Below are 20774 nucleotides of genomic sequence, written 5' to 3' on the forward strand. Positions count from 1 at the left end.
AATGAATGAAAAAATGCTGCTCTAAAGGATCTGTCCCAGCTCCATGCCCTTGGAGATCTCCTCTCTGTTCTCTCTGGCTGTTTGGTTGTGTGAAATATTATCCCCACTGATTACTGTAACGTCAAAGCCAAGACTGCATCAGCCTGGTAACAGCTGTTTGTGTCTACATGGATGCTCAGATTCAATGATCTTTCAGATCTCGCCTCTCGGCACTTTGGGTCTGGGTATATTCATCCTGCCAACTTGGTTGTGAGTAAGAAAAAGAGGATTGTGGTTGAGAAACAATAGATTAGGTGCGTATCTTTGTCACTTTCTGTTTTCACCTTTGAAAATCACCCCTTCTGACTCAAGTACAAAGTGAAGAACAAATTATACATGTTTATTAATGCAATTCTTTTTTTTTAATTTTTCTTTTAAATGTTTATTTATTTTTGAGAGACAGAGAGAGAGAGAGAGAGAGAGAGAGAGAATGAGTGGGTTAGAGGCAGAGAGAGAGAGAGACACAGAATCCGAAGCAGGCTCCGGGCTCTGAGCTGTCAGCACAGAGCCCGACACAGGGCTCGAACTCACGAGCCATGAGATCATGACCTGAGCCGAAGTCGGACGCTCAACCGACTGAGCCACCCAGGTGCCCCAATAGTGCAATTCTTAATAAATTACTACTGCCCGGGTTACAAGGCTTACCAAATTTAGCTTTTTCTGTCTCCCACCACAAATGGGTTATTTTTGTGTTAAGCCAGCTATTTTGATTGAGAAAAATAAGTCTCATTTGTAGGACTGGACATATTATTGGTACAACAACCTCAGGAAAGGAGTCATCTGTTCGATGCTATGGTAGGGAATGAAAACTGTCTCCACAATCTTATTCCTAGTCTAAGTCATAGTGACTTGATTGTTAATTTGGTTAGAACGTGGTTTGCTGAAGCCTTAGCATAGTGCTGTACTGTGAAAGCTGTTATATTTGATAGGTTTCCATGTGTTTTAGAGTCCTTGGAGTGACATGAAGTGATTTTAAAAAGAAAAACATGTACCATACACTTCAGTGTAGAATCATCATGACATCGAAATGGACTATTGTTCCTCAGTTGGGCTTATTTCCTTCTTAGATATGGTGGAGGTCTTTGACACACAGTAAATGTACAACCAAGAGGAGAGTAAGAGGCAGATGTCATCTTTATGGAGTGTTTTTTGTTTTTGTTTTTGGTTTTGTTTTGAGGAAGGATACTGCACACGAGAAACAATTCAGAAAAGAAAGTGAACACATAACGTATATTATGGTTCACGTTATATCAGAACTACATACACAATGAGGTAGTCTCTTACAAATTGTGTGACAGCTTGTTGACAGACAGGCAGGTCGAGAGGGTTAAAAGCCTCTAATAGGTCACATATAAGAGGAATTCTGAGCATTCTGTTCAAACAAGAATTCGGAAAGTGGATAGTTATCGAATATGATTGCTGTGAATCGTAGGTCAATATAAAGATACCAATATATAGGATAACTAACACTAGGTATATTTGATGGTGTGTTATCTTTCATTTCCAAAGGTAGTTGTACTATTTCCCTAGATTGACATAAAAATCTCTTGTAAACTCTATATTATGAGTAAATAGCATTTACTCAATATTCACATCTACGTAAGGAAAGCATGTTGTTATTACCAAAAAAAATTACCGTTGTATTTAAGTATTGGGTTATTATGAAATGTAATTAAACCCATATTAAATTTAACATGAATTACATTTTAAATTAAACCAGATTTCATATTAATGTTAGTTTAGGATTTCTGATTTTGAAATTATATTCTGTTACCTATTTGCAAAGACACTAAAGCTTATCGTTTTAAAATAAAATTTCTTCCTACAGATGTATGACGAATGTAAATTCAGGCATGTATCATGTTTAAAATTAAGAATTCATTTAAGATGATATATTCTTCACATATGACTGATTTTTCATGGTTTTGACATTGGTTACCTTAAATCCTATGCTGAAGAACTCTAAATACAACATTCCTTGTTGATGGTTTTACTCTGCGGTATCACAAAAGCTATGGAGACATTAATGGTTGTTGCAGTTATGGAGGGGGACTAATGTCACTTATTGGGCGGGAGGTAGGACACTAGACATCCTACACTTCACAGGATAGTCCCAACAATGAAGAATTTTCCTGAACACTGCATGGTCTTTAAATGTTCCTCCAGGTAGATATATAAGGAGTTGAAAATCCTGGTGATAATGATCAGAGTCCAGAGCCTATCTCAGCCTACATATTGAAACAAAGCAAATCTACATAGTTTCAATACACGCAAAATTTCCTAAGAATGTAAAACGCATATACAACAAGATTAATCAAATAAAATTTCAAATACTCGTAATTTCGTTTGGAATTTTACCAAGATTTAGCTCACCATATTGGAAAATCTTGTCGGTCATCAACAACGATCCCTCGTGGTATATGAGTTACTGACTAAATACCCTGCATTTTGTAGCTCTGTGTTCATGACGATTTTTAAAGGGGCAAGTGTCTAATTATCTGCTATATTACCTAGTATAGTTGTTTCCAAGTGTTTAAAAACCACCCCCCCATCACATACATACATATTCCATTGTTTACTGACTTCCTTTCATGTATTCTTTATATTGTAGTGAAGGCATTGAGTTGATGTTTAAAAGTTATATTCTGTTATCTGTGAATTTTAGTTCAGGATAGTAATAGGGTCATTAAAAACATGTTTATTACAAAATGGGGTATACTGGTTCTGATAATTTTGAGAACAGCTGTCCTAGGAGCATTTTATTTCATGTAGATTTATGCCTCCCAACAGGACAATTGTTCAACAAGAGTTTACTTTTTGTAGGAGGGCAAATGTACCTCCAACAAGAGTTTACTTTTTGTAGGAGGGCAAACATGGAAAAAAAGTAGGGTGTTGAAAAAAAGTGGGGGGTTGATGCACATTTACTTGCTGTGTGATTTGGGGTGATCAATAAATTTCTCTGGGCCTGAATTTTCTTTCTATTAAAGTACTAGAATTGATGAACTCTTAAGTCCCTAAGACAACACATTATTATAGGTAGGAATTTATTTTCAGGGTGTAGAATCTATACCTAGAATCTGCATATTTCATTTACAACATTCACTGGTCTCTTTTCATGCTACATTTGAACCTATTAAATAATATGAAATTAACTTTTCTCTACATAAAATTTTCACTAAGTAGTAAACCACTTAAATTTTATTTTGAAGAATAGATTAGCAACATGATAAATTCTACAATGACTGCAAGTTCTTCCTTGGCAAAACTAATACCATGGGTTTTCATTTTTATTATACATGGAAACATACAGTTACAAATATATATATATATAAATTATATATATATATATATATGATAGTAGGTGCAAAGGTGTGTGTGTATACACATATATAGATTTATCTCTGATATTTTGAAGGCTATATGCAGCTGTGTATATTAATGGCTGATTTCCCTAAAGCCCAGACAAGATTTCCTGAGTGAAATGTATACATGGTAATATATGAGAAAATTAGTTGTCCCCAGGTCATATAAAGAGTTGGTTGGAAAAGGGTACATTTATCTTTATTTTTTTGGCAGGCCAGCATTCTTTCCTTCAATTCCCATTTCCTCCCTCCCTCAGCCACATGCACCTTGCCACCTTTTTTCTTTAAATTATCAAGAAGAGGCCACAAGATGAGGAATACTTCACTGCAGGTGGTGATATGAAACTGACAAGTAGTTTATAAACTAGCCCTACCCTATTGCTTGGAGAAGCTTTATAACTGATTGTTTTAATACCAAAGTGACACCAAAGGGGGTCAAGTAAATAAATATGCAAGCCTCACCAGTTCAAAATAATAAAATTCCAATGTGTGCAAGCCTGCTTGTTGAACATATGTTTGAGGCACGGCTAAGCCATCTGGCTCAGTGTCAAGCATTTACACCAACTGCAGTCTTACAGTACCTGACAGCAGAAAAGCTTTATTCCCCTGGTGTTTGGGCACAAATGGAGAAATATTATTGAAATGATTATCTGCATCAAGACTCAGATTTGCTTTGACATTTAGCTGGCTCTGTTTAATCCAAAGGGTTGTCTGAATGAATAAAGAGAAGGGTTCCTCCAGAAGATGCTGTGAGCAGCCAGGGAAAGCCAAATGATTAATGAGACTGAAAGGCAGGGTGGACCTGCCCACCTCCACCCAGACCTCAGTGCCAAGAACTGAATATGAAATTAGTCTAAAGCTTTCCGTGGCTTGTCAGGAAGATTCTTCCACCCCTCACATGGTGCTCTCGTTTTGGACCTCTGGAAACAAAAGGAACTGATACCTTACCCAATATGGAAGAAATCGGCTGGGAGAGAGCTTCATGTTATAATCAGAACATTTCACATTCAAACACTTTTTGCTTTTAACAGCTCTACCGGAGGCATTTAGATATTATGTTAGGAAGACAGTCTCTCTTAGGAATCAGAAAGCTACGGCTTGTCGACTTGTTTCTGTTTTGGCAGCTGGTTTCTACATGCTATGGTCCTTATATCAAGATAATTTCATTTGGCTTAGAATGCCGTGTTCCACTGGTTATTCTGTGCTGTCATTCATTTTAAAATGCTATAGTAAGCTGAGCTGCTTGAAAAAAGATACAGTGCTATTTTCAGCATTCACCTCTGCTGATAAAATTCAGAGGTGTAGCCAAAAAGAGACCCCTTTATCAGAATAATGGGAAATCAGTGAGAAAAGATAACGATAATAATAATAATAATAATAATAATAATAAAATAATTTGGAAACCTTTCTCAAAGGGTTCTAGGTTCACATCTGCTTTACCTGATTTTGGGGGGTATACTGTACCTTTTGGAATGAGAGTTTTGGGTAGTGATTGTTGATTTAGAGTTGAAATTACTTTGGTAATTTGGGTTTAATAAGAACGTTAGACATGATTTTCTCTTCACTCTTACTTTTAATTAACTTTTTATAAAGATATGAATGAATTCTAATGAACACCATTGGCAGGCTAATTGATTTGTTTCAGAGCACAGTGAGCGATCAGTATGCTGGTAGGATTGTGATATACTATTCAAGGATGTCAAACAGCTTTTGGGTTAATTTTCTGGCAGAGGTTAGTTGGGGAAACTGCTTAAAATATGTACTGTTTTTGATTTTCAAACAAGTGCCTGTTTTTTTAAAGAATTCAGTGAATTAAAAGATATCTACTGCTTTGAATTTATAGGGTCTTTAAATTATCACCTTGCCACTGGGGAGTTGTTTTGTGTATTCTGCATATTAACAGAATACTTTTACATGTGTTATGCACATGAGAATATTAAAGACAATTTTCAGAAGGTGAAGCATTGTTTTGGCAAGAAGAAAGATAAGAGTGTGCTTCTCTGTATAAAAATTTATTTTTAAAAGTTGCCACAAAACCAAGAGTGGTCGAAACAAATCCTGAAAGCAGCCGTTTAAAGAAAAATGAAGCACAACTCCAAGAGGTTACTGTTTTGCTAGGGATCTCACTTTAAAGGTTTTGCTTAAATAAATCCCAGTGAAATGACATTCTTTTATAGTGTTAAGAACAATGAGCGGGTGAGAAAATATATTATGACATAGTTAAACACAGGGCTATAATTTCTAAACTGCATAAATTACATGTTTTCCCCTATTATGATACAGACAGCCAAACTGAACATTTTTGAAAGAAAATGACCAACGTATGATTAATTGCAAGCTCACAGATTTTGTAGCTTCAAGAGTAAATCAACTGCTAAGAAGTGCTAACTTGCTAAAATATAAACTAATTTTAGTCTCTAGATATTAAAATATAATCTACCTTCTTCCTCCATTGGGAGAGCTAATTAGAAATTGTGACTGGCAGAAGGAGGAGAACCCAGAGAACACCAGGATTAAGTTCATGTGCTTAAAACCTGAGCCCGGAAAAAGTGGCCAGATTTTTTTATTCTTTACATTTCACATATTTGAGTTTCCTGAAGCCAGCTTATGGTAATGGCTGCTACCCAAATGTGGAAGTAACAGAAGAGAGGGTTTGTGAAAAGAACGCGTTTAGTTAACATAGAATGCTACAAATATAATGCAGAAACACAGAAAAATGGTTCACAGATTCCATTTCTACCCCCCTTTTTTTTCTCAAAAGATCTGACTGTCCATATATAACACATCTAATAGCTAAGGTTTTGCAAAGGCCATCAGATAAGTGGTGTTTGTGTTCCGAATCTTTACATCCTAGGAAACCTTACAAACTGTGAGTTAGTCTTGATTTCAAGTTGGTTTTACCTGGACTCCGCTGACTCTTCCATTGAAGACGAAGGCAAAAAAAAAAAAAAAAAATGATGGCGTTGGGTATGCATAATAAATAAATAGACTGGCTGTCCTGCTCACATGCCCAGAACACCTGCTGACAATTTCAAATTCACTATTTTACATGGTTAGGGTCTTATTTCACAGAATTTTAATTTTGCTATATTTTTTTAAAGTATAGACATACAGTTAAACCTTTTCATAATATGTCTGTGAGACTTTTAAATTAAATAAATGATGGATATAGCAGAAATCCAAGAAGATTCCCTACCACGTATTATGATTTGGTGTGAATAAGTGAGTGAATTAAAATTACATAATTTTAAGGAGTTGCTCTCTTATAATAATAACCCTTTTTAAAAATTTACTCCTGAAGAAATAAATCCAGGAAAGCATTTTCATACTGGAAATCGAAGACTACCAAATGTGGAACATTATTCTGTGAGCATTTAAAAATATTAAATTATGATAAAAATTCCCCAGTGTATATTTTTATGTACATTTGGGTTAGATGTACTTATCTCACATTGAGATTAGTTGCAATATAGTTTTAAAAGAATAGCATGGCTTTCCCTGGGGAGTTTTAATTAAATTCAGTATGAATGACAAGACAATGTATCTCCCAAGTTTAGTTATAACAAAACCTACAAACATTCCTTTTCCTGCCCTTAAAGAGTAATGATTTTAACCAGCCAGCATTCCAAACCCCAAGGTAATGTTCGTAATGAAACTGGTAGTAATCGTGAAAGGCATTATTAATAGTGAGTAAGAACTAAACCACCAGGGTTGTGATCCTAGCTCTATGACATCTCAGCTGTGAAATGCTGGAAAAATCATTTAGAATATCAACTTTGGTTTTCACATCTACAAAATAAGTATACCAGTAATACTTACCTCTCAGCATTGTTATGAGGATTAAAGATATTAAATTTTTTTTTTCAACGTTTATTTATTTTTGGGACAGAGAGAGACAGAGCATGAACGGGGGAGGGGCAGAGAGAGAGGGAGACACAGAATCGGAAACAGGCTCCAGGCTCTGAGCCATCAGCCCAGAGCCCGACGCGGGGCTCGAACTCACGGACCGCGAGATCGTGACCTGGCTGAAGTCGGATGCTTAACCGACTGCGCCACCCAGGCGCCCCAAGGATTAAAGATATTAATGGATGTAAAATGATTGGATTAGTGTCTGACATACAGTAAGTGCTTAATACATATTAAAGCATGCACACCTGCCAAACGTTACCAGTGTATAATACATGAGCCTATGGAAACAATTGTTCCCCCATTTCCAATAAAGTTCTTTGTCTTAGAGTCTCCAACATGAGTTAATATAGAATCAAGAAATGCTGGTAAGGTAAAAACGAGGGCCAAGACAGGTCCGAGAACTTTCATTCCTACAGAATCACACCCCCATCTGCTGATAAGAGCCTAGAGAGTTGACAAATTTGGTCATGTAGAAAACAGATTATATCACTCCCGTCTTTTAGCTCATATCTTTTTCATTTACTGCAGTGTTTCAGTCAGAGGCTTATGATTCAGCACAAAGAATGGTGCTATTTTTAAAGCACCCAATATAAATTCATCAACTGTGTAAAGGTGAACAATGATAATTTAGGCATTTGTCTCTAGAAAGGGTTACCATTTTGAATGTCTACTTTGTGCCAAACACATTTATTTCGTTGTTGCTAACTATCACCACAATCCAAAATATTTTTATTTCTATTATTCCCATTTCAAACATGTCTAAACATGTTCAGAGAGATTATTTACTGTATTCTAGGTCATATACTTAATAGCTAGGATTCAAATGCAGATTTATTTAAATTCAGAGCCAATGGGTGTACCTGGGTGGCTTAGTAGGTTGAGCATCAGACCTCAGCTGAGATCATGATTTCATGTCCTTCGTGGGTTTGAGCCCCGCATCGGGCTCTGGGCTGACCGCTCAGAGCCTGGAGCCTGTTTCAGATTCTGTGTCTCCCTCTCTCTGCCCCTCCCCTGCTCACGCTCTCTCTCTGTCTCTCAAAAAATAAAACATTAAAAAAAAATTCTGAGCCAATGTTATTTGCACTACATTATTGTACCACAGGACATGAGAAAACAAGACTTGAAATCTGACTATGCTCCTAAAAAAATAAAGAACTTCTCTTCTTTGATTTTGCAACCTGCAAAATTGTGGAAAATGAATACTTTGAACTCTGGATTCGCAGTCATTTACCCACATCAAGAACATAAAATACTGAGGGAAAGAAAGTAGCTGTAATATTCTCCCATTTTTCTGTGGTCCTGTTTTCTCATATTGGCTTCTCTGATTTCGTTGCCTCAGCGGCACAGTTCCTTTAGAGACTGTTTAAACCCATCCAGGAGCAGATGTTCCTTCTGTAACTTCTGGACCTTTGTGACCAAATAAAAATATCTTACATAGGTGATGCTAAGGTCCCAGAAATAATGGAAACTAAAACTAGGCAGAAGCAATATTCGGAGAGGTGATGCTAAGAATTTTTCCAAACAAAGTATGCCAGCCCACAGACTCAAGAAATTCTCCAAGCCTGAATAGGTCAAATATAAGGAAAAACACACCTAAACACATAGGGTCGGATAGCTGAAAACCAAAGGAAAAAAATGGAAAGTAATCAGAGAAGAATATTATCTTCAACAGAGCCGCAATGAAACAGACAGCAAACTTGTCAACATAAATGATGGAAGCAAAAGACAATAGAATGATATCATAAAGTGCTAAAAGAACATTGAAATCTGGGAAGTAAAAAAAAAAAAAAAAAAAAAAAAATATATATATATATATATATATATATATATCATATTGCCCAAAGAAATGGAGAGCAATGAAAAGGGTAAGTAGGTGAGTAAATATAAATGATTATTGACTGGACATACTACAATAACCATGTACAAACATCAAAATGTAAAAACATTAACAGTGTACAAACCAATAGTATGTCTGAGAATTTAAAATATATGTAGAATTAAAATGCATGACAATAATAAAATATAATTTTAAAAAGTAAATGGGATTAAAATATTCTAAAATTTTAATATTATTTGGAAAAATTATTAATTTTTATAAGATTTAAATCAAAGATGTATGTTATAATCTAGGATAACCACAACAATGTTAAATATTTCATTTCATTTCATTTCATTTTTAAATAAAAAAAATTGAGTTTTATTTATTTAAGTCATCTTTACACCCAACATGGGACTCAAACTCATGACCCCAAGATGAAGAGTAGCATGCTCTACTGACCGAGCCACCCAGGCACCCCAATGTTAAAAATTTTAAATTATTAAGTTACACAGGGGAAACACAATAATAAAAGTTTTATTAATACAAAATTAGGCAAGAAAAAGAAGCATAAAACAGGTGGTTGAATGGAAATACATATATAGATATATAAATATATAGGTAGTTTAGATATATAGACAGTAAATATAAACTTCAAAGTATCATATGTACTTTGAATGGAAACAGACTCACCATTTAAAAGAGTAAAATTGTCTGATGGGATACTATGTAGTAGGAAAAGAAAAGCAGAAACAAGGAAAAGAAAAATTCTAGACAACAGCAAAAAATAAACCAAAAAACCAAGAAAGAGCAACCTGTCTCAATAAGGCAAAGAGCTGTGCTGTGTGTAAGCAGAAGTAATAACAGGAGTGGAAAGAAGGAATCCCACTCAGAGTGGGGAAACTTAATGAAAAAGGGGTATTACTATGCAGAGAGGAGAAAGAAATTAATTTAATTAAGAAAGAAATGAATTAAAACAGCATAGTAGTCTGTGGAAAGTCCTATAAGATTTATTAATGCCAGAATAACTCATTCACTTAAAAAAAAAATTTTTTTTTAAAGTTTATTTGTTTTTGAGACAGAGAGAGACAGAGCATGAACGGGGGAGGGTCAGAAAGAGAGGGAGACACAGAATCGGAAACAGGCTCCAGGCTCCGAGCGGTCAGCCCAGAGCCCGACGCAGGGCTCGAACTCACGGACCGCGAGATCATGACCTAAGCTGAAGTCGGATGCTTAACCGACTGAGCCACCCAGGCGCCCCTAACTCATTCACTTTTAAGCCTATTTTTGTTTTCAGCAGTGTTATTATGGAAGTTCATAACAATAACTGAAATTTATTAAGAAAATATTAAATTAGGGGTGCCTGGGTGGCTCAGTCAGTTAAGTGTCCGTCTCTTGATTTTGGCTCATGTGATCTCATGGTTCCTGAGATCAAGCCCTGTGTTGGGCTCCGCACTGACAGCATGGAGCTGGCTTGCGATTCTCTCTCTCTCTCTCTCTCTCTCTCTCCATCCCCAAGTTTGCATGCTCACTCTCTCTCTCTGTCTCAAAATACATAAACATTAGAAAAGTTAAATTATGTTTAGTCCACCCTGTTTTCAGAGATTAGAAAATGTGTGATAGATCTTGGACTTTTTTTTCATCCAAACTGTTAAAATATATATTTTTTTAATTTTTTTATGTTTATTTACTTTTGAGATAGAGAGAGAGAGAGCATGAGCAGGGGAGGGGCAGAGAGAGAGAGAAGGAGACACAGAATCCGAAGCAGGTTCTAGGCTCTGAGCTGGCAGCACACAGCCTAATGCGGGACTGTAACCCATGAACCTTGAGAACATGACCTGAGCCGAAGTCGCACGATTAACCGACTGAGACACCCAGGTGCCCCTCAAATAGTTAAAATAAAGAAGCGATGCTGTGAAAGGTGATAGCTTTATATTAGCTAGAAATTCAGGATGCTCTTCCATGGTAGTGTAATGATACCTTCCTTCTCAAACATTGGATGATTAGAATATATAAACTTCAAGGTGAGGGGAACTAAGTGGGGGCATGAGAAACATTTAAAATCTACTGAAAAGGGGCACTGGGTGGCTCAGTCAAGCCTCCGACTTCAGCTCAGGTCATGACCTTGTGGTCCGTGTGGGGCTCTGTGCTGGCGCCTCAGAGCCTGGAAACTGCTTCGGATTCTGTGTCTCCCTCCCTCTCTCTGCCCCTCCCCCACTTGTGCTCTGTATCTCAAAAATAAATTAATGTAAAAATTAAAAAAAAAATTAAAATAAAATCCACTGATTAAAAAAAAAGGTGTGGGGATTAAGTTAAAATACATAACAGATTTATGAAAGATTTGAAAGGCATAGGAATTACCTGGGATGTCTGTTAAAATACAGATTCTTATTCAGCAGGTCTGTGGTGGGACCTGAGATGTTGGGTTTCTAACAAGTTGTCAAGGGATGCCAATGCTCTAGTCCATGGACCACGCTTGCAGTAGCTAGAGCCTGGAGAACATAGAACAGAAAGTCTTGAGGATGATCATCAAAGGCAATAATGAAAATACTTCATTCGCCATATGACCTTTGCTTCCATGGCTCTAAACTCTACGCAGTCAAAAGGTATTCAATAGGTTCCCCTGCCCACACCAAAAAATAAACAAATAAGAAAGCAACAACAACAAAAGCCATTCTGGAGATTTTAGGAAACTTATACAAATGTAACAAATATATACCAAATTATTTTCACCAAACTAATGTCTCAAAGGATTTGCAATTGTTTATTTATTTCCACAAATAGTGAAAGTGATCACAGCCTGTCAATGCATATCCTCCTTGCATCTCAGGGCTATCAATTTCAACTTAGGGAAACAAAAGCTTCCTTAGAAAAACACATACAGGGGAGCTGCAGTCATTTTTGATTATGACTTCTAAAATATACTTCCCATCAAATTTCATATAAAATTAAAATCCAGGGATAAAGCTGCCAATCAAAACATTGGCAAATGAGAAATGCACACAGTAAACATTTGGGAAAATAACATAGCAGTTTTCTCCTTTTATTAAATTTTCACTGAACAAATGGAAAGTGCTTTAGTGTCAGGGAAGCTGCAAGAATAAAAGGCAATGAGGTTGGAAGCAGTGTGTTATAAAGATTAAGAGAACTACATTCAATTATCTTACCCACATATTCCCCTCACCCTGTAAAACTCCTATCCTCTGAAAAGTATTTAATCAGTAGTCTTGAATCTGAGTATTTCTGAAAATTCTTAGTGTTCCCCTATGTGGGTAACTTTTGGAATCTGCGGTGAGTATGAAGAAATAAAGAACATTAAAATATAAAATAGTTTTTCTAGAAAATTATTACTAGCAAGAGAAATAAAGTATAATTAAATGTCTTAAGAAGAACATGATATTTATCAAAAACCTTATTTGTCTGGGGTTTAAACAGGTATTGTTTAGAACCAACGATCACCTTTCTATTTAATCCCATGGCAGAGGAACAAGAGGAAACTACATGGAGAACATTAAAGGGAAGAAATATGAGAACCTGGAAAAAATACACCTGCATTCGCTTCAACAGAATTGGGAAATCTGATTGGAAGATGAAAAATAGTAACAGAGTCTTCAAATGATTTTCTTGATGACTTTACATAAAGGGAAAGATAAAAGAAATAACTTAAAACAATGGGGGAAAGAGAGGTCGATTAAAATCCTGAAGGAAGACAAACTTACACAATAAAGTTTACATTATAAAAGGAAGGAAAGGAGAAAAGTTGTTCTAGTTCAGTATTGAGGCACAAATGGAAAAAATACTTTTTAATCCATAACTTTGAAAACATAATATTTATAACAAGTTGACTTAAGAATATATTTCAAATTGTGGGGCGCCTCAGTGGCTCCATCAATTAAGCATCTGATTCTTAGCTTCAGCTCAGATCATGATCTAGCTGTTTATGAGTTCCAGCCCCGCATCGGGCTCTGTGTTGATAGTAGGGAGCCTGCTTGGGATTCTCTCTCTCTCCTTCTCTCTCTCTCTCTCTGTGCCCCTCCGTTGTGTGCTCTCTCTCTCTCAAAATAAATAAATAAATTTAAAAAATAAAAATAAATTTTACACTGTGATGAGTTTTTGCATACCTCAGCTGATTAAAATATGAATCAAAATTCACCATCATCATTCTCCACAATTACTTGTTGAATGTAACTATAACAGACCAATTTCTAGACCCTGAGAGCCCAAAATGTACAAAATATGGTCACGCTAAGTAAGTACCATTACAGGGGGCTAAGAATACATCATCTGACTTATTCATGAATTTATTCCTTTATTCAATTTGTATTAATTCAGTGAGTATCATTTTGACACAAGAGGCCATTGGGGAGAAAAGGATGAATAAAATAGATTTGTCTTCAAGGAACTTATGCTTCAATAGAGGAAATAAATGATGTGCGTAAATAGGCCCAATATATAAGACATCAAAGAATGAGTTACACCTCTATTAGCTGCAGAACCAAATACAGGTATTGGCACAGTATAGGCCCTTAAAAATTTTTTGTTGAAAGACTATTTAAAAGGTTCTTAAAGAGACAGACAGATAATGTGTCATATTAAGTCAGAGCTAGGATTATTACTTCTGGATTGTAGGAATAAGGAATGTTTTCTGAAAGTGACTTGAGAAATGAGTAGGCCCAAATAATCCATGCTTCCCAGGCTGATGATACAAATGCCTCTCTCCTGCCTGCTTCTCATGGATGTGATTCATATACACTGGATATGATCATCTGGAATTCCTCACTATCCTCCAGTGTTTCCTACGGGAATATCAAGGAACAGCACCTCAGACATTACAGGTTGAAATGGTGAGCGTTGCTGACAAGGTGGCTAGATAATTAGAGGCCACCCCTTAGGGTCAGGGCATGGATTGAGAGGTAAGAAAAACTTGTGCAAGGCTGATCGCTGTAGGCTGCCATGTAGGGAGGCTTCCCGCAAAGCTCCATGGAACCTGGCAAGGCCCACTACTTAAGACAATCAGTCTTGGTCAACTCCGTGGCTTGGATCCCAGCCCCAACCATGAATATTAATGTGGTGAATTCTTCCTCTGGCTTGCTTCATTCAGCGGGAACAGTAAACCTTGAACCATAGCCACCTGATCACAACAAAAGAGGAGCTTGTGTTATTCCAAATAAAAACATGAACTTTGCAAGATAAGGCCTAAGTCAGTTCTACCATGTCATATCTGTGATCATGCTCTCCGATCAAACCATTAGTGGAAGTGGTTCCTCCTTAACCATGGAGCTTAAAAGCCCCACAAAATTTCACTTTCCCCTGAAATCTGACATTTCCCCAGACTGCATTTATCTGCGTTGAATGAGAAATGGGGCCCACCTATCAGTGGCCGACCCTGTCTCCAACTTTTCTCTAATGGATGGTGCTCCATTAGTTTTGGTTCCAGCTGGTATGGTGTGACGCGAGTTGCTTGGACTTTTGTTCTCTTTTTTGCAGAAGAATTCAAACCGGACTTCTTTGCTAGACTCTAAACGGCGTGGGGCCAACATATGTTTCTTTTAATTTGTTTTTGGAAATGGGTTTAAGTCCAAATTCTTTGCTAGTATTCCATCTACATACGAGCAGACTTCTTTATTTAATTTTTTTTAATGTTTATTTATTTTCGAAAGAGAGGGAGACATAGTGTGGGTAGGGGAGGGGCAGAGACATGGGGGAGGGGGGCGGACGCAGGATCCAAAGCAGGCTCCAGATTCTGAGCTGTCAGCACAGATCTCAATGCAGGGCGTAAACTCACAAACTGTGAAATCGTGACCTGAACCGAAGTTGGACGCTTTACCCACTGAGCCACCCAGGAACCCCCCCCCCCCCAGCCTTTATATTCAAAGCATCATGTGATATGGAGACATATTTCAGCAATATAGTGGATTCAGCTCCAGACCAATGCAATAAAACAAATATCACAATAAAGTGAGTCAAATGAAGTTTTTGGCTTCCCACTGCATATAAAAGTTACGTTTACACTATACTGTAGTCTATTAAGTATGCAAATAGCATTGTGTTTAAAAGCAGTAAATATTTTAATTAAAAAACACTTTGTTGCTCAAAATGGTAACCATTATTTCAGAAGTCATAATCACTGATCACAGATCACAATAACAAATATAATAATAACAAAAAAGTTTGAAATATTGAGAGAATTACCAAAACGTGACACGGAGACACGAAGTGAGCAAAGCTGTTGGAAGAATGGCAACAATAGATTTGCTCAACACAGGGTTGCCACAAACCTTCAGTTTGTAAAAAATGCAAGTCTGCCAAGTTCAGTAATGCAACGTACAATAAAATGAGGTATACGTGTATAGCATATGGTAGAGATATACTAATTCATTGACTTTGTGTATTTATTTAATCCTTACAACTATTGTATGAAAGAAGTATAATCTTGCATATTTTCTAGAGAAGGAAACTAAAATTCAAGAAGGATAGGTCATTTCTGAAAGACATACAACTAGAAAACGACCAAGTTGAGGTTCAAGTTCTTATGTGTCTGATTCCAAAGTCTATGCTAAACTAAACGATCTCCATTTAATTAGAATGGACATAAAGGAATCATGCTTCCAGAGGATTGTAAAAGTTAGGAACATGGATGTTGGTGTGCTGAAAGTGAAAATTAAGGGTCAGGATAGTGTATTTCTCAGGTATGGGTTACCATAATTCCATATAACACACCGGTCCAAAACCCAGTGTCTTAAAAAAGTAAGCAGCCATTTTTCACTCATTTGTTTGCCTGTTGGCTTGAGCTCAGCTGATCTTGGCTGGGTTCAACTGAGCCTGACGGAAAGATCTGGATTGAGTTCAAGCCTGTTTCCCAAAACCCTCATCTCGGGCACCTGGATGACTCAATCGGTTAAGCCTCCAATTTCCGCTCAGGTCGTGCTTTCGAGGTCTGTGAGTCTGAGCCCCGTGTCGAACTCTGTGCTGACAGCTAGGAGCCTGGAGTCTGCTTCAGATTCTGTCTTCCTTTCTCTCTCTCTCTGCCTCTCCCACACTCATGCTCTGTCTGTCTGTCTCTCTCTCTCAAAAATAAATAAATATTTTTTTTTAAAAGCCCACAACAAAACCCTCATCTTTTGGGGAACAGCAGTTACCGAAGTGCATTCTTCTCATGGCAAAAGGTGAAGAGAAGAGGGGAAGCCGAACTGTACGAGCACACTTTTAGCTTCTCTTCTGGTCATGCCAGCCAACATCTTGTTGGCCAAAACAAACCCTATGGCAAAGTCCAAAGTCAAGGCTATAGAGACTTATATTCCCTGCAAGGAGGTGAGGTGGTAGAGAGAAAGTGAATATTCGCTGAACAATAATCTGTCCCGTTCATAAATATTCATGTCCCTCCCATGTGCAAAATACATTCAGCTCCATTTAGGAAACCCTAAAGTCTCATCTAATCATGACATCAGGCTTGAAGTCTAGGATATTGGCATCTATAGAGGTACAGCTGCGGGTCTTGTTAGTGTGGAGTCCTCTATACTTAGAAGACAAGTTCTCTACCCCCAATCAACACATGCAAACTCAAAATAATCCTGGAATAAGGAAGGATAACTGCAGCGAACTTGCATAAAAGGGGAGGAATGGGGCACATGCGGTAGTCAGGTGCCCTCCACATTCTCAAAATCTGCTAGTGTTAGGTCACTAGGTTCCCTACGGTAGAACATATCCCTCTACCAGGTCCCAGCTCCCCTCCCTAGGAATTCCTATCAGTTCGTTGTACTCCACGGCTCTTGAATTGACCCTTCCTTCACTGTCACCTGCCTTGGCCATTTAGGAGGCTGAAGCCTTGGAAGCATATGCCTTTCTTGGCTGCCGAACAACTTACTGATTCTACTTTCAGCCTGCAGAAAATCAGAAGTACAGATGTGTTTTACCTCTCCAGTTGATTTCATCTCTTTTTGTCCAGTCCATGTGGCTAACACTTTTGCCAGGAGTCACCTCAAAATCCTCATTGGTTTTCTTTATATTTGATTCTGTATATTTTGATTCCGGTAAAATTCCGGTTTTAAAAAGCCACACTCACCATGCTTTTGGAAACATGCCTCTTTCTCTAGGCTTAAAAATGGCATTTCAGGGGTGCCTGGCTGAAACAGCTTTTCAGTTATTTCGGTCAGAAGAGCGTGCAACTCTTGACGTCGGGGTGCTGAGTTTGAGCCCCACGTGGGGTGTCGAGATTACTTAAATAAATAAAATTTTAAAAAGGTATTTCAGATGGACACACATCTGTGTGTGTGTATGTGTGTGTGTGTGTGACAGAGAGAGAGAGAGAGAGAGAGAGAATGAATTGGTAGATTTACAAAGCTTAGCTTCAAGCTGTGGGTTAAATCCGGGTTTGCTCCATGCGTCTTTCTTCTCCTTGGGCCAGTGGCTCACAGATAAATTTTATTTATTTAAGTTCCTCTCATGGCAAAATGTATGGACTCCAGAGAGCAAACTCAATCATGCAAGATAATTGAAGTCTCTGATTACATCACATCTTCTCCCATCCCCTTGACCAGAGCAAGTCATATGACCAAGCCCAAGTTAGTTGGACAGAGAAATACACTCTTTCTCTGGAGGTAGGGTGGGAGGCAAAAAAGAGAGAATATTTGTTGAACACTTATAAAATAATCTACCATAGGGTGTAATAATAAGTCAAATTCTAAAATGTTCACGTAGGGTGAAATCTCGTATAGGTCAAAAACAAATAGTACTGAGGACATAGTGCATAGGCATAAATAAAGAGGAAGTGTTATTTGGACACATGTGTAAAATGATAGGGGGTGGCAAAGCAAATACACTACTTTATAGTTTCCTAAACTAGGGGAAGCAGGGAAGAATAGTTTCCTTCCAAGAGGATTTTAAGAGAGTCGGTATATAGAAGGAATAACCATTACATGCATACTTATGTGCACATATGACTATAGAAACTGGACCTTGAAATTTTCTTTCTTTTTTTTCCTTTAAAAAAATTTTTAGATGTTTTATTTATTTTTGAGACAGAGAGAGACAGAGCATGAGTCGGGGGTTGCGGGCAGAGAGAGACGGAGACACAGAATCCGAAGCAGGCTCCAGACTCCGAGCTGTCAGCACAGAGCCCGACGCAGGTCTTGAACTTTCGAGCTGGGAGATCATGACCTGAGCAGAAGTCGGACGCTAACCCGACTGAGCCACCCAGGTGACCCTGGACCTTGAAATTTTCAAAGCTGAAGAATCAGCCATTCAAAAGTTGTTAGCAGTCTCCACCTTTGAATAAGATATCTTTTTTTTCACCTGGGAAAGCCCTATGGGTGGTCCTTTTACATATGCAGATGTGAGACAAGGGCAAATTTGCAGAGAGGGGAAAACATTAGGTCCCACCATGAAGCAGCTTTAGGGAGATGACTCAGTAAAGCATTGTGAAATCAAATTTGAGATATGGGTTATGAATGGTCACTTCCCCTTCTCCTTTCTTCTTTCCTTCCTTCCTTTCCTCCTTTCTCCCTCCTTCCTTTCCTTTTTCTCTCCTTTCCCTCTTTTCCTTTCTTTGGCTGCTTCTGTTTTCTTCCCTTTCTCCCTCCCCGTTTGTTATTTTTGCTTTATATCTCTGCTTTTTTTTCCTTTTTGCCTTTGATTATGAACCATCTCTCTCTCTCTCTCTCTCTCTCTCTCTCTCTCTCTCTCACACACACACACACACACACAGAGGAGAATAGCATATCAAATCCCATTGTATTTGTCATTCTACTTGACCATTTTTGTCTCACAGCCACTATTGTTTCTATACCCCAGCCATGCTCTTGGCCACAAAATTAGCATAGAAACATTCCCAGACATAACATTACTGCAACCTAAATAGTTAATCAGTGTTGCTAGTCCTAGTCATTGTGCTTTCTTTATTTTATCCTCAAGCCTTCAGTAAAATCTTGTTGAAAGATATATATACTGTGTGTGTGTGTGTATATATATGTATATATATATATATATTTAAATATTTATTTATTTATTCTTCAGAGAGAGAGAGAAAAGAGAGAGCTAAGGGGGGTAGAGAGAAGAGAGGGAGACAGAGAATCCAAAGCTGGTTCTGAGCTGTCAACACAGAGCCCCACATGGAGCTTGAACTCACGAACCCGTGAGATCATAACCTGAGCCACCCCTGTCTATATTTTGTTAATAAAAATCGTAAAATGCATGTCCAGGTTCAGAAAGAGTAGCTACAGGAGATCTGTATCCTTTTCAGGATTGGAGTGGAGTTATTAAGCCAACTGCATGGAACAGCAATTTGTTCACCACAAAGAGGGAATCTTGGGGGAGGGACAGGCATCCTCAGCAAGCCAAGCAGTGTGGAAGCATGAGGAGAAAGCCAGAATCCAAATCCATGAGAGATAAGCTTCTCGGGTAGTATTTTCCAAATTATAGGCTACCATTCATTAGAGGAAAGTAAAATCAGTTTCTGGGTGACACCACCATTCAAAACACGAACAAAAATAGATAAGGTTAGAATGGACTAGAATAGAATAGAAAATATATCAGGGGATGTTAAGACATGTTAAGGCGAAGTACCATATTATTTTTATTAACTTCCACATGGTTATACTGGGTCATGACTGGTGGTTACGGCCACAGATGTTTGAAAAGCTATCCTCTAGGGAGGCTTAGAAATAGCTCAGAGACACGTTGAGAGAAATGAGAGTTTATGGCAGTTAGGTGTGCGGATGCCTGTATAGCTGGTTCCCTGACCATAAGGATTTTGTCTATTTTGGTTACTAAATTTATCTATTTGGTTACTATTTTGATTATACCTTCCAAAGTGTCTGAAACATAGTGTGTTCTCAATAATGTTTGCCTAATAAATAAATAGAAGAGATAAATGTATTTGTTTGGCAGATTGCCTTCCTTCGTGTGGTGATTCAGTCTTCCATTTTGCGACTCTCCTTTTCCCTAGGGTTTCAGTGTCCTCTGTGTCTAGCTGATGGCAGGGAAGGAGCCTGAGAAGACATCCTTGCTCTTAGGAGCCTAATCAAAATCCAGTCTTTTGACCATGCTAAAGTGCAAGGGAGCCCGGAAAACATCAGACAGCCGTGTGCCGAGAAAAAGAAGAGAATCGATTTGATGAACAAATGGTATAGTTATATAAAACAGTACATAATAAGGTTCAAGTACATGGTACTGTGGACATTTTCTATTCTGGTGATATTGGGAACGGTAGTATTTCAGAGGTTCATTAAAAAGATTAGCTGAAGAGAGGAATTTTTTTTTTAAGATACATAAAAAATATTTAACGTTGATTTTAACTTAAAAATATAAATTAAAATGTGTTTGTCAATCTTCAGTGCAGTGTTCAAGCCTTTTCTTTTTAATATAGGTCTTTGATTAAAAGTCTGTATGGTCTTCCTTACAAAAATCACATCCATAAGCAAACAATTTCCAGGTTGGTTTCTAAAAATTGAAAAAAAACTTTTAAGTCAACCTATATGCAGTATCCTTCTAATTTTTTTAAAATTTCCAAGCTATATTTTTTCATTCACCTACAAACTGACATCATATATTTTTTTAATGTTTATTTATTTTTGAGAGAGAGAGAGAGAGACAGAATGAGAGTGGGTTGGGGCAGACAGAGAGAGAGGGAGGCACAGAATCTGAAGCAGGCT

Source organism: Lynx canadensis, chromosome C1 (assembly GCF_007474595.2).
Source record: "Lynx canadensis isolate LIC74 chromosome C1, mLynCan4.pri.v2, whole genome shotgun sequence".
In the NCBI taxonomy this organism is placed as follows: domain Eukaryota; kingdom Metazoa; phylum Chordata; class Mammalia; order Carnivora; family Felidae; genus Lynx; species Lynx canadensis.